The sequence below is a fragment of the Chlamydotis macqueenii genome, chromosome 23 (genome assembly GCF_036417535.1).
Source record: "Chlamydotis macqueenii isolate bChlMac1 chromosome 23, bChlMac1.mat, whole genome shotgun sequence".
Taxonomy (NCBI): Eukaryota; Metazoa; Chordata; class Aves; order Otidiformes; family Otididae; genus Chlamydotis; species Chlamydotis macqueenii.
The window spans coordinates 5151405-5164560 of record NC_141578.1 but is presented as its reverse complement, the minus strand read 5'-3'; the positions used below and the strand labels follow the sequence as shown (position 1 = coordinate 5164560).

General features: G+C 46.7%; 1 protein-coding gene across 6 annotated transcripts in view; it reads right to left on the bottom strand.

Annotated features, from left to right (window-relative positions):
• Positions 1–13156, bottom strand: part of SRGAP2 (SLIT-ROBO Rho GTPase activating protein 2) — a 106401-nt gene that overhangs the window by 70293 nt on the left and 22952 nt on the right. The window lies entirely within an intron of this gene.

Sequence of the window (13156 nt, the reverse complement as noted above, 5' to 3'; positions counted from 1 at the left end):
CATCGCACATACTGGGGCACTCCCCAGGGGCACCGGTTTTGGATGATTCGGTGAGTTGCTGAGTCTCCAGCCGTGCAGCTCTCATTACAAACCAAGCCATCGGAACAGATAAAGACACCCCTTCAGAGAGCACTTCCCATCAGGGAATTATCTCCAGGAAGATTATTTTTATTTTTAAAATATCTGCAAGTAACGTATCTATGCCTAAAGGACTGACAGGTGCTAACATTATTACACACAGTTATAACTGAAGTGATCTATTTGTATTAACACAATACTTTACAAACAGTTTTCAAACATTTTAAATATAAAAACTTCTCACATTAGTCCTTTAAGCCAGGCTGTTAAATCTGCTTATCTTACTGATTCTGAATTCGAGGGACAGAATAGTGAAGTGATGGACAAACAGGGCAAGAAAACATCACAAAAATGCATCAGTCCTAGTCCAAAAATGCAGAAACATTCAGTGATGCAGCTAGCAGAAGTTATTTGGTTTTTATACAGGCAATCAACTCAACACAAAAACAATAAAAAGATGCACTTTCATCTAAAGGTCTTTGAGCACTCCAACTTTAGAAACGCCTGCTCTTGCTTGACTGTTATCGCTGCTCTTTCCACAGGTTTTCAGAGATGTTGTGTTCCAAGCCGAATTCAGTATCGGCAATAAAATAAGTAGCACTCAGGTCTTCAGCACGCACAGCTTTGTTTCTATCTATGCACTGCAACAGCAGGCACCCGCAACTTCGTCACCACAACTGAAGATGGCTACGCAGCACTTTGCAAATGCAATTTTTTAATCAACTACTTCATTGCTAATTCCTGAAATACGTGATAATAGAGGCCAGCTTGGCCCCCTCAGTATGCCTGTCCCTTTCCCTGGGAAAAGCAAAGCATCTGGACCTCCGAGCGCTTTACTCTTGCTGTGCATCGCAAGTATCAGTGCCCTTGAGTCGTGCTGCAGGAGGAGTTTCAGGGACTCCAGGATTTGTAATGAAAAAAGCATGGACCTTTATTTTAGGGACTCCAAAACCCAAAACACATGTATACAAATACTGCTCCTAGTTAGGCTTGCCAAAAAAAAAAAAAAGTCCGCAAAAATGGGAGCTTTCCAAGCTTGAGGATGACCTTGACTAGCATTTAAATTTGGTAGTACCACTTCTTTGAGACCGTAGTGCCCAGGGGCTTCTGTAGCTTTCACTGTGAGGAGAAAATCCAGGCAGCAAGGTCATCACACAGCAAAACGGAGCAGTCAGAACTGCAACGTGCGGGCAAAGCCAGTCAAGTTTATTTTTTCCTCAGGAGAGAATTTTAGAAAATGAAAAACTTCTGTCTCTTCACCAGGAAACACAACTACAAGCAAATACACAGGCTTGAGTTGTCCACATACTTCTTTAATCAAAACCACTTCAGCACGCCCGTTCCTCCGGGCCCGGGGAAGCCCCAGCTACGCTCCCCTCCCCAGCCCGGGCGGCTGCAGTGGGACGGGTGCGGGTTCCCCTGGGACCAGGCGGCCACAACGGGACGGGTGCGGGTTCCCCTGGGACCAGCACCCTCTGCTCCTCCTGCCAGGGCACCACCCAGACCAGCCGCGAGGAACCCCTACCCCGCAGCGCTCCCAAGGGCACAGCCCTCGCTCGGCAGAAAGGCGGCACAGGGAGGCACGAGCCACGCCGGGGAAACGCGTATTGCGTTGCTCGCAAGTTTGGGAGATTTCTGCATTTGGGAGATTCCTTTGTTGTTCGCCCGGTTCCAGCTAACACAAGTATTTCAGGATTAGCAGGGGCTGGGAAGGGCAGGGGGAAAGAACAAACACTTACGTACATTAGATCTGCTAGCACTGATTTTAAAATTCCCTGCTTTGATGCTCAACACGTGCTAGATGCATCTTCTCTGTTCAGCTCGGTCCCCAATTACAAATCTGCTAACAGAGCTGCAGAACTCCGATGACTGACAGGTTTGTCCCATGAAACGCAAACAAGAAAACACCACTCTACCTGTGGCTCCTAAGACTTTCATAAAGAGAAGGCGGCGAGGTAGCAAGACGGTAATAGCACCAAAATGCGCAGTAACCTAACGCTTCCTTGCTGCGGTGACTTAGTCCGCCCAGTCCTTAACCTAGCACTTATCTGCAGGGCCGACGCTCAAGAAAGAACATCCTTCAAGGCAAGAAGCAGCAGAAAGCTCTTCCTCCCTTTGTGTCTTCTCCTCCACCCTCTCCCCAACAAACGGGACGGTCCCAACGCAGAAACAACTCCATGACCTTTTCAGAAGTCATCGGGCAGACACTCATTTTAATGAGCTGTGGCTTAGCTCCTAGACCCACGGAAAGGTATCACACAGAGGAAATACCTCAGCAGGTCTGGCATTTTCTGCTAAGCAGATGAAGAACGAGGCACAGGATTCAGACGCAGCAAACACCTTCCTTGAGTGCGATGTATTTGTGCACCTGGGGGTTGATCATCTGCACAGTGTTATTTTTCAGAAAAAGCCAGCTACACTCCTAGCATGGACGGACGGTGGGGACCATGCTTTAAGGAGGATTGAGACAGGAATAGAAAACACCGGGCACCACTCAGCCAGGTAACGGCGCGGCCGCCCACGCTTCGCTGTGCTACAACCGATGGATCTTTGATGAGGGCGACAGCCCGGCAAACTCCGATGTTCTCCGTCAGTCACATTCTCCATTGAGAAACTAGCTCCAGGAGAAAAAGCAGACATACAAAGGACCACTTCCAAAAAACCAGTAGTGCTCCAAGACTAGGAGATCAGCAGAGCACACATGTTTTAATTATAAAATCACAACGAAGCTCAAGCTCTCGGTTCTCAAGGTGCGATACTTCACACACAGCTCTCCTGCTAAACCGCAAGAGGAACCAGAAACCTTTTCCTTTAGTAAGAAATGGGCTATCAGCGCTTTTTCTTTATAAATAATCTCTGGTTTTGAGGGGAGCAGCGACAGCTGACGGGGCTGCCCGCAGGGGAACAATAAGCGATTCAGCTCCAGCGCATCGAGGCGGTGGCACTGGGCTGGAGAAGGGCAACCTTGCTCATCTTTCAAAAACACACCACGCAGCACTTCGCCACAAAATAAAATCAAGAATGCAGGAATTTCCTGAGGCTTACTGGGCCTTCTGGAGTATAAAGTGTCTGCTTGTTTTCCCACTGCTTACACAAGCAGCAGATATTTTTTTTCAGGCTTACTCCGAGAGCATACCATGGCGAGTCGGAGGCCGTGCGTGCTATAACCCGCAGGTCACCGCGTCACACGGGGCCTTATGTCCGCAGTCACAACAACCACTTCAATTTTTAATTCACTGCTTTTGCATCTTTTAACTTTCAAAGGTTATTAGGCTAACAGCCACTCTAAACACCAAAAAGCCTTCCACTTCCTTTCCTTTTCTAAAACGTGTAGACCTTAGCGGTCCCACCCACCGCGATCATCCAAGACAAGGAACAGCATCCTGAAGGCTCTGCTCCTGCTGCCAGTGCTTCGAGCGCCCGAAGGTGAACAAGCACCTTCAATTCAAGGTCAGGACACCCGTAGTAGAACCAGGATTAGACACCAGGTATTCCTACTCTTGCACTAAGCCTTGTCCTATATTGCAGAATCCCTTCTATTACATTTCAAGCTCACGTGGCCGACAACTTCATGATTAAAACGCCCCTAGGAGCAACAGAAAAGTTTTCCAAGCATCTAAAACAAAGTATTTACTGACTTCCATCACCAGATCAGAAAGCCACCTAGGTCACAGAGGGACAGGGTACTGTATAACCCTAGACAGCTGCGTAATTTCACTTTTATCCTTTCTGCAGTTTCCTTTTCAAGATACCCTGCCGCATCAGCAGGCATGTCTGGTTATTAAGGAATTCAAAGGGTAGGGAAGGATCTTCTGCCTTCTGCATTTTAGTCACATTTGTCTTTCTCAACATTTATAACCTATTTGACTTTTTTTTTTTCCTGTTTAAACTTTGAAGCAAATAAGAAGTACTGACAGGCACAGATGACACTGTGTTATCACAAAAGTAACTGTCCCGGGATAAAATGCTGGTGTGTAAGTGATGGGACCTCTAACACTTTCACGGAAAGGCCATCACCAGTAGCTTCCATCAGAGGCAAGTTAACAGACACTCAACATTTTAAGCTATCATCATACCTGGTCATATCTTGAAAAACAAATATGGATGATCTTCATGAATTGATTGTTTCTGCTTGAGAAAGCCCGCTAGTTCGAACTAGATGAGTGGCTAGGTGGCTAGCTATATGACAAATCCAACGTCCCAAAACACGGAACACTCCTACCCTACAATCTATGGAAGGATCCAGAAATTAACTGTAAGTTACCCTTAATTTTAAGAGATTATACTTTTCCTAACACTTGAGCAGATTATAAGAATTGTGGTGCAATTACAGACCGCTGCCGAACAGCGGGAGCTTCTCAAACTGCACCAAACAGGAGAGGGTTTCTACAAAGCTCCCGGCGGGAATTTGCGCTGTCATAGAACAATTACACCCAGAGCACACGGATGTACACACACTGACTGGAACTGTACCTTGCTCTTCCACAGCATGCAATGTTCAGCTTCTGAAAAAAAAAAAATTTCCACTTTTTTTTTTTTTGGCTTAAGCATCCTATGAACTAAAGTTGTAAGTACGGAAACAAAGAAGTTTCTGTGTCCACTTGTTCATTCTTCGGTAGGTCATGCAGAGAGCTAGAAGGATGAACTCAGCCCCAGGAGACTCCCTTGCCCAGTCATCTCACGCAGTCTGAGCAACGCTCCTGCTCCAAGCAGGATCATCTCCCTAGGCAGGGTTTCAACCCTTCCCAGCGATAAGCTTGAACTGGATAGCAACAGGGTGAATCACAGCCTGCGAGCACCGAGTACCAGGAGAAGGCACGAGCAGCCCGGGCTGCTTTTCCCTATCTAGCGACATCTCCACGTATCCGCTCTGTAGCTTTCTCAAGACGCTCCCAGCCCTATCCCAAATGCCGTGATGTATAAAAAGATGACAAGCTTGGGAAAGGAGTGGGATGACAACAAAACAGAACACCACCAACCCCCAGCTCCCGCCCAGACTAACCAGCGATCCTCTCACCCACACAAATCCGCTCCGACTGGCGGAGCCGAGCTCCAAAACCTTCCCCGCTCTCGCCCTGACGTAGTGGTCCCGCAGGGCTGCTCTGCGAGGAACGGTCCCCCCGCCCCGGTTAATGCCGTATAAATACAAGCAGGAGGCACACCAAAATCAAAGAAGAACAGAATCAAACCATGTAATTGCTAAGGGGGGAGTCAGCAGACTCAGAATCTCCACGTGTCGCTCAGCTACCCCTGGCCTTCCAGGAGTCCCACCCAGCGCACCAGCAGCGATCGCGCGGAAGGGTTGGAGTCACCGGGCACTACACTGCACGCACAGCTCTAACACAACCTTACCTTTCCGGCTCCTTGGGACCGCATGAAAGACAAAGCAGTCCAAAATGAACAAATCTCCACTTCGTACAGAGGATTCGAGCAGTAATTTCAGATCTTGCTCCTCCTCTGTGATGAGTTTGTTAAAGCCCTGAAAGCTGCCCCGCACCCGGGTGCGGAATGGCGGCGGCCGCACAGGCACCCACCCGCCTCCCTTCACCGATCCCACAGAAATTCGGGGTAAGATCACAGTTCAGTCTGAAGTTAACACTCCATTCAGTTTCAAAAAACTAAAAACAACCAACACTACAGCTTCTAGTGAAGGTTAAAACCATTTAAATAGATAAATGTTTTAGCGGATAACATATTTTGACACATTCCCAGCATATCACTAATTGCTAAATATTGTTCACATTTCCCTTACCAGCATATGTAAGAAAGGCTGTACCCCAGAAGTGAAAGATTTTGTACTTTTATGAAAAGTCCCTCGATATTTTTTGGTACGTGATTGCAAACAGGGCTGTAATGAACGGCAGACAGCAGCCCGACAACCCCGGCTGTTGCTGGGAGGTTCAGTGACTGAGAAAAGCCTTTATACAGTAACAGCAAGAATTTTGGGGAACAAACTGCACTGCTAGCCGAAAGCTGTTGATCATCACAGCCTTAAAAATCTGAATGATAATCTGAAAAGCAGGCTTTGAAGTGAAAATTATATAAGAGGAGGAAATACAGTCTTTGGTTTAAGACCAGATCCAGGAGGGAGGTTCAGGTTCATAATCCAGTCATGCATGCCCTGGAAAAGCTAAGTTTTCCTTAAAAAATAGGATATTCCTTACCTATTTGAGAGCTATCAGCAGTGGGTACCACACACTGACAAGAATCATTTTATACTTGTAAATATACAGACAGAATTGTAGCTGTTAGCGGCTGAAATCCTTTCTGAAACAGAGGAATAAAATTGTTTTGATGTGCGAGATGAATGCACCAAGTTTTACATGAATGAAGTCGAAGAGCAGGATGAGAGACACGCTTAAAAGCAAACACTAAGGCTGGTCTCCGTCTCAGTGAAGTGCTGAGGACACTCATCTCATTTTCATACCTGCATCAGAACGTATTTGCATCACTAATTACTCGGGTCTACGAGCTTCCCTAGGCACCACAGAAGGAGCGAGGCCGTGGGTGCTTTCTGCCTTTATTACAGTTGTGCAACGCCTCCGTCGCCTTGGAAAACTTCTGATTTTAAGCACCCTTCAACCAGAACCCCATGGAACACAGGAAGCCTTTACATTGGCTTTCCATGCCCAAACACTCATCTGCAATTCAGAGATTGCAAACTGATGCAAGGCTTCAGATCTGCAAAGCTTTTAAGCAAATGCTCAAAATTATGCAATTAAACATGTTGACCAAGTCGCCAAGGCATTTAATCCATGCGGAATTCAAATTAAATATTTAGATTTTTTCCGGTCTCATGGAATAGCCATGAAAGTCTCCTTTGCTACGATCAAAACGCAGTCCACCATCCACGCTGTTGACTTTTCAGGGAGGATGTTTAAAACCAGAATCCAGACTAAACCAGCGCGTGCAGGATTCCCAGCCCCAGTCCCAGCAGCAGAGCGTGGGTAACTCCTGCGCGCAAAGTCCTCATCTCTGTAACTCATCCATCGCGTGCATCAAACCCTGACAGAGGGAGCACCTAAATACATGGGGCAATATTATATTTTTAGGTTCTACCGCTGTTTATTCAAGAGCAAAGATAAGTTTAGCAATACATTTCAAGTAAACGAAAATGCAAAACTGACGCATCAGCAGCAAAGCACTACAACTGCTCCTGCCTTCCAAAGTGTCACAGCTATTTTGGGATTGTCTGTGCTCAGTTAAAGGTTTCCCCCAGATGACACCAAGCCAAAAAAAAAAAAAAAACCTCAGACAAACCTTTGCTTATGCTTTTCCACCTTCTGCATGCTGGATAAAATAGCACGGGCAAGTAGCAAAACTGCTTTTTAGCGCTGGTTTGCAGCATGGATTTATATAATGACCGATTTAAAAGCCCTTTTGACACATGGACTATTAGCGTAATCAAAAGCAACACATATCCACCAGCCAGTTCATATTTTCAGCACATATTTCAGAAAATAGCTGGAGCTCAGGAACTCTCCATAGCCCCAGTAACGAGCATCCCGAGGGCCCGTGTGCTCTGGGAGGCAGAAATCGCTTCGGGCCCAATAAACAACCTGAAATAATATGTTCTCCAAACAACTTTTAAAAAGTTATTTGAACAGGTTTCTCTCACGCAGAGTGACAAAGCCAATTCTGAATAGATGGCCAAGAATTTGGTGAGTGTTTTTAACACAAGGAGTTTTTTCCTCCTTTAAATGCCCTTTCCTTCCTGGCCCAGAGCAAACCGGTGCTCTCCCTGGAGCACCAGACTCTCAGCTGTTCTTCATCGCACACTCCTGCTGACCGCTCAAACCCTTCTCCCACAAAGGAGAGATTCTTTCTTCAAACTCTGCTGTGCTAAAAGAAAGGTGGTGAGAAGTGCCAGGAGCCTGGACTCGCGCTCCCAGTTGTAGGAAGTCACCAGCAGGGAATAAACGCAGAACGGAATAAAGCTGAGCGCATCGTGGACGCATCTTCAATCAAATTACGCCCATTGATCACGAAACCAAGGCTGGCTACCACTAAAAATGTAACTTTCCGGATCCTTTTTGGGAGAGGACAGGAGTGGGGATTTCCACCAGGCATTGCACAAGGCGCTCATACTTCGAAAAAAAAACCTTAATTCCTGCTCCCCTGCCAGCCCCGGGACCACGTTTCTCCTCCCCGACCACCCTGCGCTTCCAACACTTGCCGTACTGACCAGCACACTACCGACACCGCTATTTCACATTTTAAACACCGCAAAAAAACTTCTGAAGGAATAAAATATCAAGCCCAGGAAAGGCTCACAAGCAACCATCAACCCTGGGCTTCCTCACGGAGCAGAGTGCAAGAGTTAATCAGGCTGACCAAAAAGTGTGGGAAATGTACAGAAACTCCCTTCCGAAACCACGTTAATTCATTTGCAAGCAATGAGCCACCCGGGCGTGGGGAGAGGAGGGAGGGGAGCCAGGTACTCACGGCCCTTCGTTTCAAAACAGGAGGAGATTTGAATGAAGAATGTTGTACTGCGGTGTTTCGCGCTGCACAAAGGAGGTCAAATCCCTCCGTCAAGGGAGAGGCTGGCGCTTGCTCTCAACAGAAACGTCTATTTATTCTAGAATGGAAATCCTCCAGGAAGAGACAGCAGAACAGGTCCGTGCGACAAAAGCGGAGTTAGGAGACTGCCGACCCGGGCGAGCTCCGCCAGCACGGGGTGCGCGGGCCCTGGCCCCGCGGTTCGGAAACGCTCCAGCCCCGTGCAAGACGGGGGCTGCGGGACACCGCTCTGCCCCAGACCAGCCTCATTAATTTCTTGATGCTATCATGACTGCGCTTCACAGGAAGCGGTTTGGAAAACCAGACCTTATTGAAGGGAGCCAGAAAAAATACAGAAGAAAAATACGCAGCTCGAACTACATCCCAAAAATCACCATGAAGCAGGAGATGCAGGATCATTGTACATTTCATCCTTCTGCAGCGTGCTAGTACTTCTCCTACGCATTACATAAAACACATGAAAGCCCCCAAAACCTGGAAACGTGGATTATAAAACGCAGATTATCAGCACGATCTTGGGGTTTAGTTCAGACGCAACAAAAGACAAAGAGGGCTGGTTACTTCTGTTTTGCTCCTCTGAGGAAGAGTCAGCCTTGGTCTATGCCATTACCTTCCTGAACCAGAAGTTAAAAGATAAATTTTCCGTTCCCAACTCCCGTAGCCTGGCTTCAGGCCTTCGCACACCCAATTCCACAGGCGATGTGGGTACCGATTCACTTCCCGCCCCCCAGAAGACCTCCCCTCGAGGGACAACGGCAGAAATCTTTTCAAAAGAGCTCAAAAATATTTGGGTGACACTGAAATATTCTTTCACTCTACCCTTTCTGCACACAAGGTATCAGTACCCGAGTTCAGAAAGGTGGGTTTTACCCTTCACGGCCACGGTTCCTCCTCCTGCAGCCTGCTGCCCTGCTACGGCGCAGAGGAGCCGCGTAACAGCCACGGCTCCAGCCCGGGAGCTCACATCTCTCTCGGTCCTAACTGAACGTTCAGATTTCCTCTTCTGGTGGTGATTCGAACAGAAGTGAAACAACTGCTTCTTTCACCTTCCTAAATTTTTTCTTGAGGTGCTTCAGTTGCAAACATTGCGCGGGGTTTATTTTAATGGTGGAACAGTACAAAACTGAATTGAATTATTCATCAGAAACGTGTAACGTGATCATTATTTCTGGCATTTGCCATATGTTCCTACCGCCCCAATCCACGTCAGGAATCCCAAATTAAACTCCCTCTAGGCTATACATCACTAGGCTGCCACATTCGCATGCGTGCACACACAGGAACATCTATAGGTGAGGAAGTAGCATCCATACACACAGCGACACGTGAAATCCTCCAAAGTGCTAATTGTTTCCTTGGGAAAACAGCCCAGGGATGGACCAAACCCCCCAGAGCCCATTCCGAGCCGCCTCTGCTCCTACGGCAAAAAACTTCATTCATTTGACATTGTAATGTTCCACTTCTCTATCTGTCAAGGGCGCTCCAAAGGTTAAGTAAAGTTTGGAAGTGCCAGAAGATACTGGGATGTAAGAACCCAGAAGCAGAATTAACATGAAAAATTATTACTTCTTCCTAAATCGTAAGACCTGATAGTTACACTCTTACACACAAGTATTTCACGCAAAGCAAGATCAAGTAGATTTTTCAAATCAATAAAACTGCCAGAACAGAAGTCGCAATTTAGAACTTTCATGTTTTAACATCTTCAATGAAAGCAAAATCTTTTGATGAATTATGTCACATATTTGGAGACACAAACAGAATGATTAATGCTGGTGTCTAATTTAATTTCACCTCAGGATTTCTTCTCCTCCCTTTCCTCTTTGGTAACTAACACGTTAACATGCACAAATGGTCGAGAAATAAATGAAGAGGAACAAAAAGGGCATGTAAACACTTCTCCAGTACAGCACAGTAAACTCAATTTCAAAATCGCTTCCAGTAGACTGCCAGCTCCCATGGATGTACTAGGCAGCTAGGGGGAAGACAGAAATGCGGGGCTGGTTTTTGAATTGCATCAACGATTTTCATCCTTGCTTTGTGTTTAAGTTGACATTTTAAAGAACCAACACCAATTTACCCGGAATATTTCTTAAAAATACAAAAGAAGCGAATGGGACGAGGCTTCATTTTAAAATCTGCTAAATACCTAACAGTGAAAGATAACCTGGGGTTAGTGCCACTATTCCAGAGGCATCCTGAAGTTGCCATGGAAACGAACACCTTTCCCTGGTGCTGCCAACATGTTCCCCGCCCGACCCTCGGTCTCATTTAGACCGACCACCCTTGGGAACCGCCGCTCTCCAAAAGCGGACATCAGACCCAAAGCCCTTCCCGTAAGGCACACCTCCCAACTCCCGCAGCCGAGGGTCCCCAGGAGACCCCAGGCCGGTTCTCCCGGCCGACCATCACGCGGCAGCGAGGACGGACCCACCTGGTCGGTCACGAACAACCCAGCGAGCGCCCAAGGCAGCTGCAGGCCAGCAGCCCGGAGACTTGTACAAGTGAACCATGAGGGATGTCTGCAGCCCTCCTCCTCACGCTCCCGTTTCCCTTCCCGCTGGAACACCGGGGAAGGCTCTCAGTCCATCGAGAAGGAAGACGACTGCCCAAAGAAGTCAACAAGGTGAGTCAAATATATCTGAGCGGCCCGGCGTAGTCATCACTGCCTCCCTGCCAGGCCCGGCGGAGACACCGCCGTGCGTGTTTCTGGGAGGCTTTGAGAACTATTAATTAACCATAAACATTCCAGGAGAGATGAATAATAAGCATCATTACAGGCATTTCACAGATGACTTCAAGATCAAAAAGGTCTGAGTTATTTGCCTGTGGTACCAGTCGACACTGGTGACAGAGCCAGTTTCCACCAGAGCAGCCTCTTATTTTCCCCACTGTAATCACACCTGCCATTACACCAAAACCATTCCTAAAATCAAAGCAACACCTCTCTAAACTGGCATGAGAGCTTACGATAAATCGATATTAACTGTTCACGTAAGAAATCAAACTGGAGCATTGTTTTTAATCCGTATTTAGCACACCTGAGAAACAGCAGATACAAGCCAAGTTTATGTAAATAAATAAAAAAAAATCTTGTTCCAGTCTCCATCTTGCTTTCTGGCTCGGTCTTTGTTCACATTCACAAGGAGTCTACACCAGGAATACTCAATGAAAGCAAAGGTATCCTGTACATCCATAGGAAACACAGAAGGCATTCCTCTGGAGCTGTAAATACTCCGCTGTGTAAGTGGAGGACTGCTGTATTTTTACTCTACAGCACCTCTTGTAAAAAGGGGAAACGAGTATTTGACAGAGCCTGCAAAGCTCAAATTCTGTGAATGATTGTTTTTTTTTCCCCAGTTCTTTGTCAGCTACAGCAACGCCCATTAACCAGCGGAGCTTGGACCAGACCAGGAACAAGGAGCTGGGTATTTCTCATGTGCCTTTCTCAGAAAACTGACATTAAACTCAGGTTCTCCTTTTCACACACACGCATCTTTTACCATTTAGAAATACTCAAAGTTTAATAAAAACAAACCGTACCACATACGCTGTTCGGAAGATGTATAAGATCCTGCCTAGTTCATGCACAGTAGGTAACTTGTGACATAAAAATAAAATTAAAATCTTCATCTGAAAAATTCTTTCCTCTCTGTTCCCCTCCAGCTCCCCTGCCTACTTCCCAGAAAAAGCTTTTTCCAAAGAAACACAGCGAGGCAACCCACCACACAAATTGCAGCCACGTAGAAAGATGACTAACAGTCAAAAGAAAAAGCCCCATTTTTTTTTTTACTCTATATAACTCTGAATCAGCTGAAGCCAGAGTACGAGACACAAACCAGGTACTCATCTGGTATCTCATCCGAAATTCCCAGTTCGGATGAGGTAGCAGAATCAACCAGGTATTCCCTCAAACCGAGCACCCCGTCCAGCAGCCAGCAAGCACGTGTTCACTGGAAAGCAGAACGTCGCCCAGCGTCATTTCCTTCCACTTCTCAGAAGTCAAAAGGAGCCTTTTTATCAAACAGACGGACGCGGGGACGGAGGGAAGGAAATAATCCTGCTCTTACAGAGTGCTTGAAATACCGGTCAAAAGCAGAGAAAGTGCGCTTGTTAGAAACGTCTGGATAAAGCGGCACAAAAGGTAAAGCTCTGCAGGATCTCATGCTTCTAGAAGAATTCAACCCCTAGATACCAAAAATTATCACCGTTAAAAAAACAAACAAACAAATACCACATTAGGAAACTGAAGTCCTTCAGCACCTTTCAACATCAGAAAGCTCTTCCCTCTATGTAGAAACCAGAGCAAAGCTGACGACCACACACGTTTTAAAAGGCAGGAACAAAAAATCCTTTTGCGCAAAATTGGGCAAGAAACGTTTGTCTTCCGCGCTCCTCAAAGGACAAGGACGGGGAAGACAGGCAAGAGGCTCTGCCGCAGCATCCCCGACATATAGCAGAGTCCGCAACCAGGAGCTTTACTCTTCAGATCACCTCAGGTGGATGTTGGCTTCTGCTGCCCACACCCCGAGAAACAGAAGGGTGTAAAGACGTC